The sequence below is a fragment of the Orbicella franksi genome, chromosome 8, assembly GCF_964199315.1.
Source record: "Orbicella franksi chromosome 8, jaOrbFran1.1, whole genome shotgun sequence".
Classification (NCBI taxonomy): Eukaryota; Metazoa; Cnidaria; class Anthozoa; order Scleractinia; family Merulinidae; genus Orbicella; species Orbicella franksi.
In genome coordinates this window covers 14,704,854-14,727,403 of record NC_138152.1, presented here as the reverse complement: position 1 = coordinate 14,727,403, position 22,550 = coordinate 14,704,854, and the positions used below count along the sequence as shown (strand labels likewise).

The window sequence follows — 22,550 nt, the reverse complement described above, 5'->3', positions numbered from 1 at the left end:
ATTTAATTATAAAACATTTCTCTTTATTTTACTCTGCCCTACGGAGTAAGCAACTGAGTTGCCCCAGCAAACCTATTAACTTGAACTGGGAAATAGAAACGGCCGCGTAGTAAGACCCTTTCATGGCAGTTCTCTGTTGACGATATCTTGGTTTGGGGTAATGACACCAGAAACTAAACATATGGGAAGGGTGGAGAAACAATTGTTTGGCAATTCACTTAATTAAAATTCGAATTCCGATAGATTCGCTGACTTTTCCCTTACTTTACCTGTAATTTTCACCACGTTTGCCTGGCTCTAAGTAATGTTTTAACCAATACCCATACATAGAGAGGTTAACGAAAAACGAGAGCAATTTTTACGCTCTCTTAAATGTAATGTTATTATTTTCACAGATAAACTCAGATGGTCCACAAAATGTAAACTCTTGTTCTTTGACAGAGGTTAATGAAGTACAAGGTTAGCATAGGTTTTTTTGCTATATGGTACCAATGTCGATCCTCTAGCAACGTTGTAATTGATGTAATTGATTCATTGTTTTCCTCGTTGGTAGATCAAAACATCAACGAGCCACTTTCCAAGAAGAGCGGCAAAATTCAACGTCAGCAAGAGGGCGCTTGCAAAGACATGGACACAGCGCTAAATAAAAAGAAAACAGATACAGCAGAGCGGATCACAGACGCTACAGAAAACAAGGAAGAGAACAGGAATCGTAAACATGACGAAGCGAAATGGCAATTAAAAATTGACTTAGATAAGAAAATTGGCAACGAGAAAACCAACGATCGTGAAACACTAAGGGACACAGTACCAAGTAACGAGGTCAATGACGAGGGCTCGCGTGGAAAAAATGTAAGTAGTCAGGTGATCCCAGAGGCTCTTAAAGATCAGCCGGGAATCTCTGTAAACATAGTAGCAATGACTACTGCGTTAAAGATGGATGGCCAAGATGGCCCACCGCCTTTACTATCAAATACTACAAGTCTCGAAAAATCAAGTAACACAGCACAAGTCAATAGCGGAATAAGCAAGGAGATTAGTAAAGATTCCACTGATATACTGAAGACAGACGAATCCTCCATAGGTTTGGGAAGTGCAATCGCGCAGGGGGGTAGTGAACCTCCGTCAACTTGTCAAGACCTTGGCGAGGGTGACAGTACAGAAACTGGAGAAAAATCCCAAACATCAGGCGTAGAAAGCACGAAGAAAGATCTCACAGATATGTCGGGAGGAACTGTTAAAAATACCTCACACAAAGTGAAGAGGATAAGGTTTAATCTTGAAGGAAATGAAGCCTCAAGTACCCAGCCACTAAACAGTACTGACGAAATCAGCAAAAAGGAGACTAAAATGATGTTCTCTGATGAGAAGGATGAAGAAGACAAAGACCGTAGTATTGACAAGGATGTTAGTCACCGAATAAGTCGAATACAGAATTTACTGAGGGGTGATCGCTTGAGGACAAACCGGAAAAGAAAATACCCAGTTGTCTGAATGTTCATATTTGTTTCACACGAGTGAAGAAGGGGTAATGTCTAGGTGAAAATTTTACATACCACGGTACATTGAGATTGGTCCCTTATTACAAAGATTTTGCATTAGGTATCATCAGCATTAACAGCCACTTAGTTAAACCATCAAAGGTGATACATTTGTAATTTAATATGTTGAATATCGAGGCTGTTCAAATCTATTCAAAGTCTAAGCATTTGAATTTGATGTCTCCTACTGATAATTTCCTTGAATATTTCTTGTTACCTGTCTTGGTCCGGTAATTGTATAATTTTCCGTGGGATAATTACTGCCAAATTAAAGCATCTTTCCTCGTAATGGTCTTCACGGGCAAAGGCGGATTGGTAGAGCGTGCCTACGATAGGAAACATTTCAAACGAACAAACATTTCCAAAAACAAATCTGTGGAAAAAATGCGAAAAGAAGTGCGACCTCTTTTGGGGAGAGGTTGAGCGAGACAGTACATGTCCACGTTTGCCATGCATTCTTTTTATGGAGAATTTAGATGCTCATGATCTTGTAATCTAAGGGTTATAGAACAAATCATCAAGTATTTTTACTCCAATGAAACAGCAAAAGCACCTGTAGATATCATCGTTTGTCTTTTTCTTTCTTAACTCGCATAATTACGTAGTCATTAATCCGAGATATAGGTGTGGATGTGAGGTTCACTCTATCCTTCGATTCCTGTTAGGCTTTTTGCCAATCTGCAGACCAGTATGTAAAGGGTTCGCAGTCGAGTGCGCCACGCAGTATAATTTATTTATCAAGTGATTTGTTTCGGTGGCAGAGTTTTTGATCCGCGGATCGTATTTCCAACACAGTAATGGACCTATTAGTTCATTCTTTTAGTCCAGAGAGTGCAAAGAGTTTATGCGTGGCACTTGACGAAGGCAAAAATTGGTGTGTGACACGGGAAAAACAACTAAAAGACATACGTGATTCGTGAATTTATGAAACGTTTTTGGTTAAAAGGAGCTAAAAGTATAGGTGACGGGTGAATTTTGTTAAAACAGCCCCCCCCCCCCCCTACTTCCCCTGCATGCAAAGTTCCTTTGCCGCAGTGGGCGATTGTGACCTCGTTTTGAATTGATTTGCGTTACTTCGCCAAACGAGAAACAGATGCCCTTGAAATAAAGACATTTTTGCCTGCATCTGATTCGTTGTTCGATTTGAGACTAATGTTTGTAAGGGCCAATTTCCAATTCCCTTGGTTTCAATATTAATAGGCAAGATTCACTCTAGTTCACTGACTTTAATTCGACTAACACTCCAATGAGACGTTCCTGTTTGCTTGTACATAATTCCATGAATCGTCCGCGTCTTTATCCGTCTTATTCGTCTTATTCATCTTATCGTCTTATCTGTCTTATCCGTCTTATTCGTTGCTGCTTCGAGTGAATCGCATACACACAACTAGAACGTTTGCCGACGTTTGCCTTTACATACACACTCGAAAAGGTCTCGTGACTTAAACGCGGGAACTAAACGGCGGGAAAAAAATACATGAATAATACAGGGAACCCAGCAACACCCCACCCCATGCACAACTTAAGTGGAGCAGCACAATACTAAACATGGGTTCCCATATTTCACATATTTAAAAAACAAGGTTAAGCGTCAATATCAAAGTCAATGTCCTTGTTCACAGTGTCTCTCAATCACGGCTGAGATTTCTCCATTCTTCCAGTAAGTAAAGTTTCTGTATGGGTCGCACCAATGATGTCGAAGCTCCGGTCTTGACTTCCACAGTTCGCACAAGCCTATCTCTTTCGCGAACTATCTTGAGGACTCGGCCCATGCGCCACTGCCCTCTTGGCAACGGTTCATCTACAAGAAGCACAAGATCTCCAACTTCTGCGTTTCGGTGGGGTCTGTGCCATTTCTTTCTCTCCTGTAAAGCTGGAACATACTCTTTCAACCATCTCTACCAGAAATGGTCGATTAAAATCTGCGTCTGCCGCCACTTCTTTCTAGCTTCAACTGCCAAGTCTTCTGCATCACTCTTTTAACTGGAAGCAGGACTGGCCCAAACATAGCGAGTGGATCAAAGGTGGAGCTTATTGTTGACAAAAATCCTCGCCTTGTGTCCTCATTCAACTGTTTCTGTGGCAGTGATACCTTTACCCCAAATGAATCAGTTTCAGTGTTCCACTGCAGCCCCAGTGCTCTTTCAATGGAGAGCTTTTCAAGATCAAGATTCTTGACAGTTCTTTCCTCCGCGGGAATGGCAGCCAGTACCTCTTTGATGTTAGAAACGAATTTCGTCAGGCGAAAGTTGCCTTTCTTCAACGACTATATTAACTGCAGTGAGGCTTTCATTGCTCGTTCGGTAGTGGGCACGGAAAACAAGCAATCGTCCACATAGAAATTCGTAGATACGATATCACACACGTCCCTGTATAAACTCAGTCTGGTTATTGATAGCTGTCCGCTGTAGAGCCCGAGCAGCAATACACGGAGAATCTGCCTTTCGAAACAAATGGACAGTCATCCTGTGGTCATTTGGCGGCTCATCCACCCCTTCACTCTACCACAAGAAACGTAAGGCTTTAACGTCCTCCTCTGCACAAGCTATTCTGTGAAACATACTCTCAATGTCAGAAGCCACAGTTACCTCATCCTTCCTAAACCGGGACAGCACTTCAATGAGCGAGTTGTTCAGCTGTGGACCTTGGAGCAGTTGTTTTCGAAGCGAGGTTCAACCATACTCTGCGGCTGCATCATACACCACTCGAACTTTAGCCTAGTTGGGGTGATCACACCATGGCGCGCAAGATACCATGTGCGCGATTACTGGTGGTGGATGCTTCCTCTATAGACAACTTTTAAAAACAGCTTACCTTTTGACAAAATAGTCATTCATCACCGCTCTGTATTGCTCACCAAACTCTGGATCTTTATCAAACCGTTTCTTTAACTGCTCCAATCTCTTCTCTGCTAAGGATCAGTTGTTCGGCAGATGGCAGTCATCGTCTTGCCACAAGAGGCCAACTTCATATCCCCCATTCTTCAGCCTGGTTGTCCTTTCCCATATTTCCAGCGCCCTGTTGTCCTCAACACTGATGGCACTGTCACCATCATTTCCAAATCCGTACTACTCAGAAGCCCAGAACATCTCTACTTGCTGGTGGAGTTGCATGGTTGACTCATCCTCAGCCCAGTCAAATTCAAAAACAGAAAGTGCAACTGGCTTGCTGTCATCTTCCTTTCTGTTTCTTGGCCCAGCTACACACCATCCAAATGGGGTCTACAATGGATACGGCTCAGACTGAAGATTGTCTCCCCAGCAGTAATGCAGAATTATGTGAGCCTGTGGCACCTGACCAATGAGGACTGAGACTTCGTTCAAGTCCACTGGAACATACGGAAACTCCAAGTCTTTAAGGTGGGACCATTCTGACAGATCTAGCTTATCTGGGCAGTACTGGTCTGACACATTTAAAGTCTCCACCGTCAAAGCATGATGGACTGGGAAACTAGGTCCATCTTGATCAGCTGGGCGGACCAGGAAGCTAACTTTGGCAGTCATGATTCTTCTGAGTCACAGTATTGATTCTTACTTTCTCGGGAGTACCTTGAAGCTTCAGTTTTTCTGCAAGTTGTGACGCGATAATGGGGAACTAACGGCAGCTGTGTCTAGCAGACCATACGTAGCAACAATGGCGCTATTGTCAGCAACAACAGACAGGGGTACTACTTTCAGCAGGACAACTTCGTTTTGAGTTCTCTACAGTTGCGTTGTTTACAAGTAGGCCATTCCTTGCAGGAATACACTGATCAACAATCCTTTCATTTTCCTTGACCTCAGGCGGTGTCACCCCAGGTGCATGTAACAGTGAATGGTGACTTAAGGGGTGAGCATAGTCCTTTTCCACACAACCGTTCGTTTCGAGGCACCTCTTCCCCACATGAGAAGTAGATAGACAACGGTAACACAGTGCATTAGATCTTGCAAACCGTCGCCGCCAGCTTAAACTCTTTGTTGGAAAGACTGAACACCTCGAAATTCTATGCTTTCCCTTGCAAACCATACAAGCTTCACCTCGGCTCCGGTCACTTCCAACCACTGGATCGTCTTCCGCTGGTAAGACCTGTCCTGTCCGTTGATTAATACCAGCATCTGCCACAGCAACCTCCGTTGTCATGGTGGTAATTGGTGTCCCACTTACTGGTCTCAACATCAACGGTTTCTTGGATGTGTTACCACTGCCAACTCTTGCCGTCGGGGTGCTTGATCTTCCATGCACCCGGTCATTCTCGGTTTACGACTCCAGTAATGAATGCAGAAAGCTCCTTCAGCGTTGGCTCCTTGCCACCTGTCCTTTCACGGTACAGCTTAGCTGACGTTTTCCATTTAGCCTGTAAGGGGTTTGGTAGGAGGTGAAAATTTTGTCGCATATTGGTAGTACAATCAAGCTCATTTGAGTGCAATTCGATCATTGACCAGCAACAGTTCTAGAGTTTGTCGGAAAGAGTTACAAGAGCCGCACTGTCACCATTTCTTTTTTTGGGACCACTAATAACAGAAGATTTAAGTGCCTCAACAATCATAGCATTTTGTCCAAACCTCTGCTTCAGCACCAGTAGAGCCATACGACAACCATTTTGTAGGTCTTGGTGGTTTTCAATAACTTCCCTCGCTTTCCCAGTCGTGTAAGTCATTAAATAGTTCATTTTCTCACTATCAGTTAGTGAAGCTCTATTCTCTACTTGATGTCTGAAATTAGCTGTAAACCGCAGGTACCGGGATGGATCACCATCAAATAAAGTGGGTGCAGGTGGTGGCTGAATCTTTCTGAGCTCCATCTTTTCCCAGAAGTCTGTTCGAGGTTCGTAGTTGGCTTTCGCAATGGTGCAAGAGTCTACTTCAGCTGCAACTTGGTTCACGGTATCCCCACTGCTATTAGGGAGTTTAAGCAAATCACTACGGCTGGTGCTACTACGGCTGCCGTGATTGAAAAGGTCTGGGGATAGTACGTCTTGGTGGTCTGCGAAATTTTAAGTTTAGTGAGTAAAGCGAAATACAAAGATGTAAGAAACATCTACTAAGGAGTTTAAAATCTCTTTTATTTAGTTTCTCACAGCCAAATGGCCTCGCTCAAAGGACGATGGCCGTTATTCGCCTTCCTAGGACGAACAGATTATTTCTGAGCGAAAGCGAATGTCATACACTTTGTACCATAACAATTTGATGGATGAAATATATAATTTCGGAGGCAAATATCTCAAAGAATATCGAGTGAAGAACACAAATATATCAATACTCAAAGAAGCAAAATAGCATCGTATAGTTATCCAGACATAAAACATTTTCACTAAACCCTCAAAGCAAACTTAACCGAAGAAAAACAACCTCGTGCTCAACACGTATATTTCACTTGACTCATTTCGCCATTCCAACACCTTTGCCAAAACTCATCGTAAATTCAGGATACGGATTTACAAGCTTGTGAGAAGCAACCTTGACACAATCTTCGATTTAAATTGCCTTTAAAGGCTATAGTATCCAATGGAATTCTTAAAATGCCGATATGTCCGTTGAAAAGGGCCGGAGAAGCGAAATAACCCCGACGTAGTAGCCACTACGGCAAAACATCCCGACTCACGTTGTCAGATTTCACGCTACGGCCATTCTCGTCCCCAGTGCTACTACGTTGACGAGTAGCTCCGGACACACCAAAAAATTCGAATTTTTTCATTGGCTGACAAAAAATGAATGCGGAGCAGAAATGAAAATTACAAAACTCTACGCATTCCATTTTACTTCCGGCCCGGATGGCGGCACCTTCGCTCAGTTGACACTGGTGCGCTTTACGAAAAAAAAAAAAAAAACGCAAAACAAATGGTGACCTTTCCCGATCGATCCGAAGGAATCGTTAAAGTTTCCAAGTAACCGAAGAAGTACGTCGCCTGTAACGATGTCATTTTCGATCGTAATCATCGTCCTTTGTTGTAGCAGCCGAGAAGGTGGGAAGATTACTTTGTCGCTGACCATACCCCAAGAAATCATAAAATTAAGTTCGAATCGGCAGTGGGTTTCAAGAAACGTTTGTCTTCCTTTATGAAAAGCTCAAAAGGAAACTTAGAGCCAGGTGAAAAGACGAAGAAATATCACTCGTGCTAAGCAAATGTGGCACTGGAAATCCGAAGGTGAGTGTGTTTTTCTCTCTCTGAAAGATCAAACAGATCAGATTCTAGCAATCCAAAATGTATTGATACTAAATTGCCAAAATGGATCAAAGGTCCTTGATATAATACTCTGCTACATACCTGGAGGATGTGGCAAATGGTCTGAACATGAAATTTGGTTTGTTTCTTCCACATATTGTTGTGTATGTATCTGTTATTATCTGTTAAGAAGCTGCTGCTGTTATAGATATATATAATATCTGTTTTTTAGCTCCCCTCTCCTTATTATTGAGACCCCCCCCCCCCCTTTAGTCTCCCCCCAAAAGACACGAACAAACCTTTTGTGGTCAGGCAAGAGTTTAGTTTGCTTTAGAGCCTTCACTCAATTTTTTTTTTAATAATTTACTCGTGGAAATGATGTGTAAAGGAAAATAACCATAGATAACCATAGCTGAAATTTGAGGCCCTTTCCTCTCTCCCCACTTTAGTTAGGAAGCAACTGCAACTAGCAAAACTTTATTCCATCACAATAACATTAATCAGTGAATAACAATAATTTATCATCCATGCAAATAACTGTGAACAAATATAAGAAACAATTATTTATACATGTATAACTGATAACGAATCATCAGACTAGTGGGTTTCCAAATGTAATTTGGGAATTATCGCTACTAAAACAAATCAAACATCATAGGTGTACAGAGTTACATTAATATCCCCGTTCCTCATTAATGCGTCGACCATTATCAATCATTCATTTCTGGACAGTTTCACGAATAAGCTCTTCTTCAGAATGCAGATTGTCATACACTCGAGCGTCAGGTATTTGTTTTTCAGTGAGAAGTTATTAATTGTATCTCCACATGAAGATCACCAAACTCTTGAAAACACTCATTTAATTTCACAGATTCTTCACCGACTAGCTCCAAGCGATCAGTGTAAAACGCAGACTGCAGACCGGGGGTAAAATGCAGCCAGACTGCAGACTGCAGACCAGGTGTAAAATGCAGACTGAGGGTAAAATAAAATATTAATAATAAAAAACGAGTCATAAGGATAAAATAAAGAGTGTTCGTACAAAATGAAGTTGAATTCTGTACAGGTCGTGTTTTGGCATCTCTTCTATCAAAATGGTCAAACTAACGATTATTTGAGAACGCCGAAATGTTACAAATTCTCGTGTTTGGATAGCCGACTGTCACCTTTCAGCGAATACCAATTCACAAACCTCTTGATATATTAAAGTCGAGTACAAAGATTGAATGTATTTCACAAACTAGGCTCGATACCTACAAGTTTAGCTTGCCCTGTTGTTGTGCTGTCGTGTTTTGCTTGCCTTGTGTTCCGAACAATTCCAAGGACATTTGAAGCAGCTAAGACACGCGGTGGTTTGAACGTTATTAAGGCTTTGTCGATGAAAACAGGATAAAGGAAATACGCTGCAAGAGTTGGTCGGTCCCAGACCTAATCGCGTAAACAAAATCCAAATTGGCCGACACGTAAACAAAGGTAAGATGCATAGAATTACAATTAGGTCGGGCCCTTGTGGGAAACTGGAGGAGTTCAAGAACTCGAGGTTGATAATATAATGTTTGACTAAGGCTAGGAAACGCCTTTTGGTTTGAGTTTTCGGGATTTTGGAAAAAAAAAAAAATACAGGTACGCGCACGAACACTCCCAAGTCTTCATTTGATCCAGATTTGATCCTCGTTTTTTTTTTTTTTATTATTAATATTTTATTTTGCCCTCAGTCTGCATTTTACCCCTGGCCTGCAGTCTGCAGACTGCATTTTACCCTCAGTCTGCATTTTACCCCCGGTCTACAGTCTGCAGACTGCGTTTTACACTGACCGATTTATCAAGTCCCATAAGTATTCCAATGTTGGCAATCCGTGACAGTATTTCTCTTTTGAGCTTGTTTCTCTCCCTTTTTCGTTCAGTGAACCGATAAGCTTTGCCCTTTTCGGTTAGCTTTGGTTGTCTTCAATTTCAAGTTTCTTTCTCCATTCCAATTTTTTTCTCTGAAACGCGCACATCAACCTCCATGACAGAATCGACCCCTCCATTTTCTCTTGTAGAATAGCCCGACTCTTTTCCATGGGCTCCTAACATTGTAGAATAATACTGAGGCCAACGCATCGCCTTCTCATCTGGAGTTTACGCGTGTTCATGCGCCGTGGTTTGGCCGTCGTCGCTCGTAAGATCCCACATCGACATCGTAAACAATCAATTTCCAAGTAGCAGTTTCGACAAAGAAATAATTCCCCACCAATAACAGAAGAACTCGAAACCAGAATTGAACACCAAATAATACTGGTACCAAAAACCAACCACAGAAACGAAACGACGGTCGAAGAACGACGATTTGAAGCCAAACAAATGCCAAACAGCTTGGGTAATTCAACGAATCGAAGAAAGCGTAAGGGCCAATTTTCAATTCCCATGGTCTCATAGGCCCTTACAGTTACTTCGATTCGCTGAATTACACAAGCTGTTTTGGCATTTGTTTGGCTTCAAATCGTCGTTCTTCGAGCATCGTTTCGTTTCTGTGGTTAATTTTTGGTACCAGCATTATTTGGCGTTCAATTGTGTTTCGAGTTCTTCTGTTATTGGTGGCGAAGGATTTCATTGTCGAAACTGTAACTTGGAAATTGATTGTTTACGATGTCGATGTGGGATCTTACGAGCTACGACGGCCGAACCACGGCACATGAACACGCGGAAACTAAACTGCGTGGAAAATACACGAACAATACAGGGAAGCAACAATATTGAAACAAGGATTTCTTACGTGAAGTAATTACAGCCTCATATTTTCAACGAGATGGGAACAGAGAAACCTCAAATGAGAAAATCCGAAACGGGTACTCTTTGTAAACGGTGATGGACAAAACACTGACCCCTAATCCATGGACTACCCTAATTAGGGACTTTCATACCGGGAAGCCTGGGTACTTGTCTCGCGGTTTGTAGGGACAACAACAAATATGGCGGCAGTGTGACAAGAAAGAATGGTGAAGTGGTTTTGTTGTTCAACATTCTGTATCAACAATTTACGAACGCGAAATCCTCAAAGGGAATCGACCAAGTTTTATCGTTTGCCCCGTGACCCTGAGGTTCAAGCTGCCTACACCAGGATTCTTCAAACGACGGGTATAACCTGGCATTCTTGCCATATTTGTACGGAACATTGGAGCCGTGGATATAGAGAGAACCCGAATGCTGATTTTCCTGACATCTCTGCCCCAGCCTCTCAATTAGTGACACTGGAAAAAACGCTTAAACAGGCGAAAGCTCAACTAGAGAGAAAAGCAACAAAGCGTGCCAAACGAAAAGTAAGTAGTCTCGAAAGGAAACTTTTTCTGGCCAAGCGGTGTTCTGTCGTTTCTGGATCTAAAAAAAGAGAAGCTCCAAGAGAAAGAGATCAGCCAACTGCTGAAAGTTCAAGGAAGTTATCTTAATGACAGTTATCTACTCGTTTGGGTGCGTTGGAAGAATATGAGCAGCTATTGACCGAGCAGCTGACCAATGCTCAAGACATGGTTAAAAAAACTGAGGACTGAAAATCTCAGTTTAAAAATTAAATTGCGAAACATTGAACAAACCCAGCAAAATACCAATAAACAAAATGAGGAACTGAAGATTGCTGTAAAAAGGCTACAACAAGAGCAACTTAGCTACTCTAATCTCATTAAGAAGCCAAATACATGCGTACATTTAAATACTTGTGTGGATTATCTGTTGAACAGTTCAAAATGATATATTACTAAGTATGTCTAATCTGTGCACCCTGCGCAACAGACGGTTAGAGGATATGGCTGTTTTTATGTCCAAGACAAAAAAACACATTTGTCCGAAATATATTGCAGACCTCCTCCATATGACAGACACCAAACATTCACTGAGAAACGAGGAGTTCGCCATGCAAAGATTTAACACGACCACATATGGCAAGCATTCCATCAGATACATTGGCCCAAAGTTATGGAGTCTAATACCCAAAAATATAAGACCTTCCTGCATTATCTGTACTTAGGCAGAGTATTAGAAAGCCTGATTTAAATTCCTTACTGGCTGATGCTCATTGTTCTGATTGTATTTTATGTCGTACTTAATAGACACTTAAGTATTTTATAAAGTCTATATGTATTTGTAAATAGCTCTAAGCCACACTCAACAATCATGCACAGGTAAATAATGTCATTAATTTCATACTCGTTTTATCAATTGTAAATAGTTTTATTAATTTTAATTTATTTATAGTGTCCCCATTTAGTGGTTATTTACTGCTATTTTAGTTTGACACTTAAATAAAGGTATTGATTCATTCATTCTCTGGAATTGTGTGCAGCCTTACAGTGATGTCATTATCTATACTGATTGTAATGGTACTGGGAAGAGATCTCTAGATAAACCAACAGAACTCTTTGCAGTGCTTACAATCTGTAGACATTCTCTCTATCAGGGTGTGATGGAATTTATGGTTAAAGTAGGAGAGAGCACAATTCAGTGCATATTTGTTAGTTGGATAGTTTTCCTTGAGACAATCTTCACTTGTACTAACCTTAAGCCTGAAGCTGGGTTTTTACTAAAGAAGATTCCAGACATTTTCGTTAAGACTGGCCATGGACTCAGACATGATCCTCGATTGTACTGAATTCAAATTTCAGCATGTATCAGATCTTGATTTAAATTCTCTCATGTTTTCTAACTACAAGAACACCATAACAGGCAAAGCCCTCATTGGAAATGCATCACATTGGATGGGTCTTTTTTTTTCAGTGATATCTAAAAAGTCAGGGGTTGTTCAGTGGACTCAACCAGTACTGTGTACACATGATGTTCAAACGGTTTAAAGGTGTCCTCAATTTTAATGATTCCACTTTTCATTTCATCTCTCTTTTTGAACATCACGTTTCATCGTGCTATTTTGGGGATCAGCCACTTGAATGGTACCTCCTTTGTTTTCAATTCTTACAGCAGATTTAACTTTTAACTCCCTCAGTGGTACCATTGGTATAGAACTCTTGTGTGAGGACCTATGCCATTTCTGGAGTTGTTCTGTACATGTTAAGGCTTGTATTTTCTCTCCAGGTTCATGATAGTGTTTCGATAAGAGAGAAGCAATGCTAATACATGGCAACAGATTCCACTTAGTCCTACTGGACAACTACAATGAGCTTTGGTTGGTATTCCATTTTCAAACATAATAACTGTGGGGCGTTGCATGGAGCCGTAAGACTTTTTTATCATAGCCTTCACGTAAACTACTCGCTCGTTGACAAGAGTTTTGACATTGACAATTTTTCTACTTGTAAACATTTATAACGCTTTCTTCTGCTGACCAGCACTACCTTCCCGTTTCATGGAAACATATTGAGTAAACGTTTTATTGTTGATCTTGGGCAAATCGTCGTTGGCTGCCCTCTACTTGGCTCTGGCCGGTGGAATATTCGCGGAATCAAGACTACAGGGAAATACGTAAGCTTTTTCTGACTTTGCCTTGAGTTTCTGGACTAGTCCTGGATATCTTGATAATCGATTTATCCTCATTGTTAGTTCTTGTTTTGAAGCTCATGTAGAGGCTCCGATATCTGCCATCCGCTTCACGCAATTTTCCTTGTCAAACTCTGCACTTTTCTCCATATTTCTTGAATTTCTTTCTGCATTGCCAACAACTTGAAAGCGGGTATGTGTATTTCCTTAACTTTTACATAGGGTTTTCTACCTCCAAAGACGAATTTCTGATGAAAAGTTTTTAAAACTATGACAATTCATGAAGTACCGCCATATTTACAATTTTTCCCGCGAAGATTTTGTCCCTACAAACCGCGAAACTAGTACCCAGGCTTCCCGGTATGAAAGTCCTTAATGGACTACTCAAATGGACTACCCAAATGGACTACCCTAAAATGGACTACCCCTAAAAAGATACTATTTCAGATGAGTGGTATGTTAAGAAGCTGCGATTATAAACTTGCACTGCACGGAGGATACTTTTCTTTTCGTTCTACATCGCCTTCAGCCGCCATTTTGAATAACTATACTGAATAAAACAGCCGTTGTACACAAAAGCGTAGACTCAAATCAAATCATCTATTCTGTGGACAACTCAATCTTGTCAACCTTGCTCCCATGTGATAGTAGCTCAGTCTTTCTCGAACAGACGAAATGATCTTCAGGATGTTACTCATGATTTGTTTTGCTTATTTGGTGCCGAAAATTATGGCACAGAAGCAGCTAGTCTTCTGGGTTTTCCTGTATGTATCAAAATGAAATAGAAATGGGAATGAGGATAAAGCTATGAGACAGCAAGAAATTACAACGACTACGCTACAAAAATTCAGAGTGGAGTGGAAGCAGTAGTATTCTTGGCTGGCCTGGACTAAAATTATGTGGAAATTTACGCGTTTTCTGTTCAGCGGTTGTTTTATTCAGTATAGTTCTTCAAAATGGCGGCTGAAGGCGATGCGGAACGAAAAGAAAAGAATCCTCCGTGCAGTGTAAGTATATAATCGCAGCTTCTTAACATACCCCTCATCTGAAATAGTATTTTTTAGGGGTAGTCCATTTTAGGGTAGTCCATTTGGGTAGTCCATTAGGGTAGTCCATGGACTGGGGGTCAGTGTTTTGTCCATCACCTTTGTAAACAACTCATGATCAGGAGGCGGCGCTGCACTATTCTGCCAAGTTATATTGCTTTTATGCGAACGGTGCAACAATTTTAGGACTGCGGCCCTCTTCTTCGATACAGCATCATGGGGTATAAGATGATGTTATGTTAACTAAATTGTAGATTGAACTTCAAATGTGAAACAATTGAGTTTGCGTGTGTACACCGGCCAATTAACGGCACCGTCGAATCGGTGCGTTTTATCCAACTTTCAAATTTGATTAAATCGTGCTAAATCATTTCCCCAAAAAATCCTTTGGAGATCGAAAAAAACTACTCATTGCTTTCCAAAGCCAGGTTTTCAGACAATTGTTTTTCGTAGCACATAGTTGAATAAAGCGTTTCTTTTGACCTATTTTTAATCTCGTTAAAAAGTCAGGTCGGATAAACTGATTTCATTAAATTTTCTAAATAAATTACCCTGCAAGCAGAGGTTTGTTTCCGGCAAGTCTTTTAGCATGTACGAAGTCCAACCAGACTACGCGAAATAAAATAGGTGCTCGATGAGCACATGAATCCACGGCCGTAGGTAAGTGGATTAGGAATCTCTGCAGGACCTGGATTTAATTCAGTGTCTCCAGATAACGAAAGCTTCTTTTCTGACAAGAGGTAGTTCTCATTATCAAACTGAACTCGGACAAAAATTCTGGATAACATTTATAATCCTACCAGAAGACCAACACTTGTCTTGTTCAAATTTTATTTTAAAAACATCGAGTAAAAAAAAGACTCTTCTTCATGAGCAAGCTTGACAATCCATAGATCATCCCTTAAAATATCTCGAAAGGGCTGAAGAATCCCTCGAAAGGGTTGAATAATCCCTCGAAAGGGAATCGAGTTTCCTTGAGAGAAATGAATTTCCGCGAACAGTGAATTCGTGATTTCTGAGCCATTTGAGTCGCCGAGTGATGTAACCGGCCTGATTGCAGATTCTGTTCTACATTGCGAAATATTGTTTTGAAATTCTAGTTCATGGCATTAATGTCCTCTACATCACAAGTAGCATTAGGGACCTTTATACGACGCAAGGACGGGAAGGCCAAGACGGGAACAGCAGTGGACGCGGGAAACTTTCGCGTGCCGTGTCGCCAAAGACAAAACGCTTTAAGTTGTGTAATTTTCGTACAGGACGGCGACGTCAATAACTCTAGCTTCATGAAAGCTTTTCATAAAACCAATGACATCCCTTTGAGATAGTATAGAAGTATTATCCAGTTAAGCTTAAGCGATGGTGAACAAACGACACGAAACTTACTCTTGTTTATGTATGTAGAGCAAACCTTCCTGACCTGTCGGTAGTTAATATGGAAAGAATCCAGAATTTCCGTATAAAGAATTTATGTGACCGGTCTTTGCATCGACCTGGTTCAGATAGCTTTTTGTTAGCAGAGCGTTTTAGAATCGATTCCGCCTGTAGCTGAAACAAATATTTATAATAAAACACATTACGTTGAGTTCCGGGTTGTATTAAAACATCAAATAAACATCAATTTGCAAATGTGCATTTTATTTGCTCGATAGCTGCTTTGAAGTCACGTAACAATCGTATTTCCAATCAAAACCTTTCGGAAACCACTCAAAATCATGCAAGATCATTCGATAACAATGTTTAGGCACATTCGCTGATAGCCATAGCTGTACCTTGTTATATCAGAAAAAAAAATAGAAAACTTTGTTTACTCACTAATTCGCGTCACTTCGAAGAACGTGGGAAAACGACTCTGCAATGTCATACGTACGCTCAGCGGTTAGAGATCTTAGTCATTGATAATGCTCCGTAAACGCTTTGCTTTTGCTAAGGCTTACCTCACCTGAGAATATGAGCCGAACTGATTTTTTGGTTGTTGTTGCTATATTTTGAAAATGTTTGATTTTTGGGCGCATTCGCTCTTAATTCTCAAAAGCATGAGTGTTGTTACTGAATTGCGTTGAAGGTGCACATATATATGACGGCAGGGGATGGTTTCTTAAGCCTTTGGCTTAAACCACGTTATAATTGCATAGAAACGTATGGTTTTGCACTTTGGCAGCTTTTATTACAGACAGCGTGAAGTCGAAAAAAATCTTGTCCTAAAAGCAAGCAGTAGCAATTTTGGGGCTTTACTCTCCCTCTCTCTTATTTAAAAGCACACTCAGATCTTACATAGCGGATCAATAATATAGATTAAGAGCGCCTGCCTGAGAGCATTGAGAATCTTGCGACAGCGACTTTTTTTGGCACATTGTTGATAATTCGCCTCAAGATACCCTTTGGTAAACTGTTTTCAAAAATCATAATTTTAAGTTCCAGCGTTTTTTATTTTCAAAAAAAATTCGAAAGTTTGAAAATGCCGTCAAAGTGCGTTTTCCGCCTAATGGGATGCCCCAAATAACACGGAAAGACGAAGCGGTCGTGAAGTCTTGAAATTTAATCAATTACTGTTAAATTTTACTCAGGTATAGAATAGCTATTCCTCCGTCTTTAAGTCTAACGTAATAACTATGTCAAATGCTCCAATATTCTGAATTTTCAAGCCATCTTAAAAACGCGTGCGACGACCGCTTAACGGGAGGCAAAATATTGGCTAATTTTGAGTGGGTAAAACCCTTCCTGGTACGTTGTTTTTTCGAAATTAAACTCTGTGGCCTAAATGTTTTGTTCTTTAGTTGCTATCCTTCCAAATCTCAAGCTCGAACTCAACGCGCTTCCATCTCTGCAAAACGAAGTTGTTTGTCATGTACAACACACAGATGACCAGCTAATTTGAACACGAAATGGACGCTGAACCTCGCGGTTGAGGAAAAAAAATGTAAGCTGTTGTATTTTCTAGCTTGACCTTACAACTAATTTATCCCAAAAGTTAGATAAATCATTTAGAAGGCATTGAAAGCCCTGTGAGTGAAAAAAATTAAAACAATGACAAAATTTGAAAACCAGTTGTCAACAGATAATCTGTCGATTTCACATGGGACAGAAGAGTACACAAACACTTGTCGCAAACGTTCCTGAATGAGTTGCAACGAAAACAGGAGCATTATATCCTTATTAGCGTACAATTTATGATTTTATAAGACAACTTTCAGGAGCTCAACAGGTTAATTTCGCTTCTGACTCTTGTAGTTTTATGCTCAGTATTATAGCAAATATTAATTCCGCCCGCTTGTCGCTAGCTCTTAATGTTTTCAAACAACTCGGCTCATCGTGCGGAGCTTATATTCAGATCCAAAGTAAACGCAATACATACCAAGAGCTCGAACCTACCCCAATGACACCGCATGCAGCCTCTGAAGCCATATTTTTCTCGAATCAAGTACCTTTACCATCAATGATAACTGACATTTTATGACGGTAGTTTTGCTGTTGAAACGCGAGAGACCCGGAGTAACGCAACACTCCTTTGAGTCACGCATGCTGAGACGGGATACTACATCTGTTGTCAATGTAAACTGTCGAGTTAGCAGACAAGTGAGCTTAAGTAAGCAGTATTCTCAAGTACTGTAGAATCAAACACAACCCCGCTTATTTCCAGGTGTCACGGTTATCTTAGTATTTTACAAGCAAAATACAAATTGTGGCCAAACTTTTACTGCCCATTTTTCACACATTATTTTTGGCGGGAAGCGAGGGGGGAGTAGTCGGCGTCGTAAGGGTCTGTTAACAAAGAGGAAAGGTAACCTTAATGCCAGAGTTATCCAAACAATAAGACTTCTCTAGCACTCGGAAGTTTGTTGTTTTGTATCGGCGTGCTTATGAGGCAGCCAGAAGACACTAAGGTGACAAACCCTAGCTGAGCGTGAATGTTACCCTTGCACCTGGGTTATATGTTGTCCTTGTAAAGACTCGGATAGGTACAGCTCAGCTACCTGACCAACTTAATTTCAATTCCATGAAACTAAATATGTTCTACGCACTGACGATCAACAGTTTATCACCAAAATTGTTTATATTGTGTTCGGCGTTAAAGTTTTCGATATGTTTGTTCCTACTGTCGTTAAAATATCCTTGAGTAGAATTGTCTATAGTCTTGCCTTCAAACGCGTTCTAAAATCAAGAAAAAATTGGTGTCTGGATGATAAAGAGCTTGAAATCAAAATCCGATTTTGCTTGTTAACTCGGGCTGGCATAACCTTACTAATACGGTACCCTCCCTTCTTGTAAACAGGCCTCAGTACAGTCCTTGTGGATCGTAGGGTTTGTTCATTGTTGACAAGAACAGTTCTGTGTTGTGTCCTTTAGTAGTTCCATGTACGGAGCTCTCCTGCGCACGGGAGGCTGTGGTACATCTAGGCCTAGGCTCTCGCATACCCGCTGCAGCATTGGTAACTTGAGCATCTTCAAGGTATCACCTTTCGCCACTGAGCAAAGATCGAACTGGTCATACGTAATGAAATGCTGGATCTGGCTTGCTGTGGCCGCCACGTCTCTGGCGCTAGTGAAATTTGTCTCCTCTTCTGACGCCTGGATATCTAACTCATTCATATCTTGCTGGCGAGCGGCAACATTAAGACGCGAAAAGTAAGAGACGATCTGCGAGGCTGTAAGGAATTCTGATGACTGGAAAAGACGCAGACAGTCAGCACCACGAGCACGGCGCATTTCACGACCAACGACCTTCGCATCGAGCTTTCGGCTTGTTGTTTGGCCGATACGAAATTTAGCTGAAAGGTAGGACTTTTGTCTATCGCTGAACCGATAAGCCTTTTTGACAACTCTTAGAGCCCATCCCTCCTTGGCAGTTGCGATAGGGTAATCCTGGGAAAGCGTTGAGGTTTTTAGGGTCGGTACTACGCCAACGCCCTCCTCCAGGGCGGACTTGTAACCCATTTTGGCTAGATCTATCACAGTATGTCTCTCAGGTGACCATGTGCGTTTCTCGAGGGACAAGTGCTTTTCAAGCGCTGATACCCGCTGAAAGGTGCACACGCACCCATCGTGGGGACATGATAAACCCCAGCAACCTCCTCTGGATTGACATTCTGCATTTCCTCCGCGCTGGCTTCAGGAGTTGTGGCTTTGGTCGACTTGTTGCCCAAAGGTTTGAAGTCTCCCGGGGAAAATGCTGCCACTAGTCCGCTCTGACTAGTTTCTGAAACATGATGAGACACACATCCACATTATATTTCAATCTAGAAACAATAACAGTAACAATGCAGTTATTGTTATTGGTAATAACAGGTGTTGAAAAGGTACCACTGAAAAGCAAGTATTTACCCATCCCTCACTTCATCTCTACCTAACACTATTAATTAGGGAGGTTTCCGCACTCGTTATTGTATCTACTTTAGGTCAATTTGTGAAGAACACCGTAGTGACGGCAAAATAAGAGAGTTTGTCAGTCCGTAGAACAAATCGTGACATCATGTGACATCAGTTTGATTACATCAACAGGACCGACACCATATGCACGCGAAGTAAACTCAAAGTTGTTCAGCTTTGTGATACCTGCTATTGTCTGGGCCGTGTCTTGCGTCTCAGCAATGGTGTCCATGTAAACCACTCAGACTCCCTCCAGTCCTCCATGATAAATCAATGCAATTTTCATGTCATTTGCAGTGCACACGTCGTGTCCTTCATTTATGTATGCCCTGATATGGAATTTGCATGACGCAGCCAATCGATCTGCCACACCTTTACCGCCTTATGGATCGCTAAAATCAATGCGTGCCACCCGAATTCCGCAACGTGTTCCCATATGTCGGCACGCCAGGATTGTGCGAGAAGAATGGTAACACCCGGCGTTATCCTGACGAAAAAAGGCTGTGTTGATTTCCGGGTGCCCCTGCTTAAGTGTGGTCAGCACGTGGTGCATGATGGCTACGACTGCAGAGCTTCCCTGGCTACATGATTGGATGACATGGATGAACCCTTGCCACTGTAGGACCCCTTCTACCCGTCGGTATACGGCTGATGTGTGCCAGGATATACCACACTTGCCAAACCAGTCTGCTTGCGACTCTCGGTATCTCTGCGGCAAAAACTTCATTGCTCAGTCGTTTACAATGAAAACCGTTTCTTGGTTGAGGGCATCGATGACATCCAGGGAAGCCTGATCTTGGTGTGCTGATCGTAACAAATGACATTTCCATGACTGGATGGCAAGCGTGGCGTGATTGGTAAGATATACAGCTTCGTCTCTGTCGTCATCCGTGTGAAACGGCGCCCTCGTTACGGCTTCTGAAATGGCAGCCAGCGTAGAATTTAGGTTTTCGCACTGCTCGCATACGTCTTCGTGTCTGTGATCGCATTGCTGCCGAAGGTCTGGGTTGGTGCAATCGCGCTAAGGGCAAACGCGCTGCAATGACTGGCTACTTCAGAGTTGGTGCTAATGTGAACCTGTCAAGGAATGTATTTGAATGCATTACACGTCATACCTGTATTGCCAAGATCGCTACACTAATAAGGTACATATTCAGCTAACCTTAGGTCAAAGAGAAAAAAGGAAAAAAATCGTGTGCGGTTAAAACAAAACACCATCACAAAATGTATGGAAAAGGTGACTATGGTCCTTTTTCCCATCAATTGGCCATTTCCACCCTGCCCCCACCCCCTCTCGCCATCCCTTTCTCCCTCATCAAAGCCTGATCTTTCGATGGGAGAGCCATTGGACTAATTTTATGTTTTCTAGATAACCGTTTCACTGCCCTTTTACAGAATTACTACTGTAGAATGAACTAGAAATTAAAATAAACATTAATATCTGTTTAAAAGACATATTCAAAGTGAACTTTGAGCAACCCACCGCGAGACAGATTTCGTCCCAGTCCTACATTTTTTTAAAGTTAGTTTTCAAAAAAAAAAAACAACTATTACCTTGAAATCGCCTTTAAGATACAATTTGGCAGTCTTCAAGGATTGGGCGTCAATGGCATCTGATTCCTTTCCAGTTCGAGTTCACCAAGCTGGCGCACTAAGGATTCAAGGTCTTCAAAAGCGCGAGCACCTTCTGCGGCAAAGTAATCAAGCCCTTGAAGAGACTTGCGCACTGAAGCTTTGCACTCTGCTAGTATCCGCAACATGGTGCGCTCGCTGAAGGGCTTGAATCCCATCTCATCGCAGTACTGTTTGTACTGGCGCGCTATCCTCTGTGGAGTAAGCGTATGGATGACGTTCGGTATTTCAATATTTTTTCCTGAGGAAATCGTCAGCATGTTCTGTCCAAAAGGCAGATCTGGGACAAAATGAGGACTCGTAATGAACGACAGAAAACGGTCCAGCTGCTGCCGCTCAACTCTTACTCTCGCTAATGGTTAGTAGGTCATGGAAGCGCCGCGCCCAAACTGCAGGCGATGAAGGTTGACTATGGTGTAGTGATATCTCGACAAGCCTGTTATGGACACTGAGATGGCCTTGTAGCTGGCAAGACCTGCCATGATGGACAGAATCTGTCTTCTCGTGTCCCAACCATTTGCATTGCCGTAAGCCTCTGCCAAAGCCTCGAGGTAGTCTTTTGACGGCTGCGATAAGCTTTCTAGACCAAGGGCCTTCTTCATGGTAGCAGACGAGACAATGGCCTGCCAAAGAGAACCTGCGTCTTTCGGGCTGATTGTGTGGAGGACTGCGGACACGATCTCTGTCGTTCTTTTGGTGTATCGTTGCTTGGTTCTGTCAGAGACTTGTTCCCACTCAAGCCAGGGTTTAACTATTGGAGCGATACCGTCGGAGAGTAAATACTCATTCAACTTTTCTCGAGGCACTACCGACGTTGCCTTCACAGCTTGCGTTTCCTCGCTCGTGCTTGAAACAATGCTATCTGTATCTGGACTAAGGAAAGTCTCGTCGTCAATTGCAAGCCTTGATAATTCTACCGCCAGATCTTCAGATGAAACATCGCTGTCCGTGGGGTCCCTTTCTGACCAATGTCTGCTGTAAGTAAATATAATTGCAATAGTAACTAAAACGCGTATTTATTTCATTTTTTGTATGTGGATGTATTTTGTGAAGTGTGTGCGATGGTGTTGGGATGGGTTTTAGGCTGGCATGATAAAATTTACACCCGGCGTAAAGTTAGTCAGCTTCTTACCGTGGATTGTTCTTGAGATAACTCGGCATGTAGTACAAGTTGTTCAGCCGCAGGCGCAGCCAAAGGTGTTGCACAGGCTTCTGACTTCTGGTCCGGCAATGACTTGTTTTCCAACAGCTCAGTTTGCTCACGAACTTTTTACACTGTTTGCAAATTGCTGAAAAAATGAAGCAATAAACCTTTCACTTCTTGCCGGAAAATGTACTGCTCGAGGAGAATGCAATTTTTCT

The 22,550-nt window shown here is 41.9% G+C and overlaps 1 pseudogene; it reads right to left on the bottom strand.

Moving 5' to 3' along the window:
- Positions 1–19,632: 19,632 nt before the first annotated feature.
- Positions 19,633–21,414, bottom strand: LOC145495692 (uncharacterized; annotated as a pseudogene).
- Positions 21,415–22,550: the final 1,136 nt, after the last annotated feature.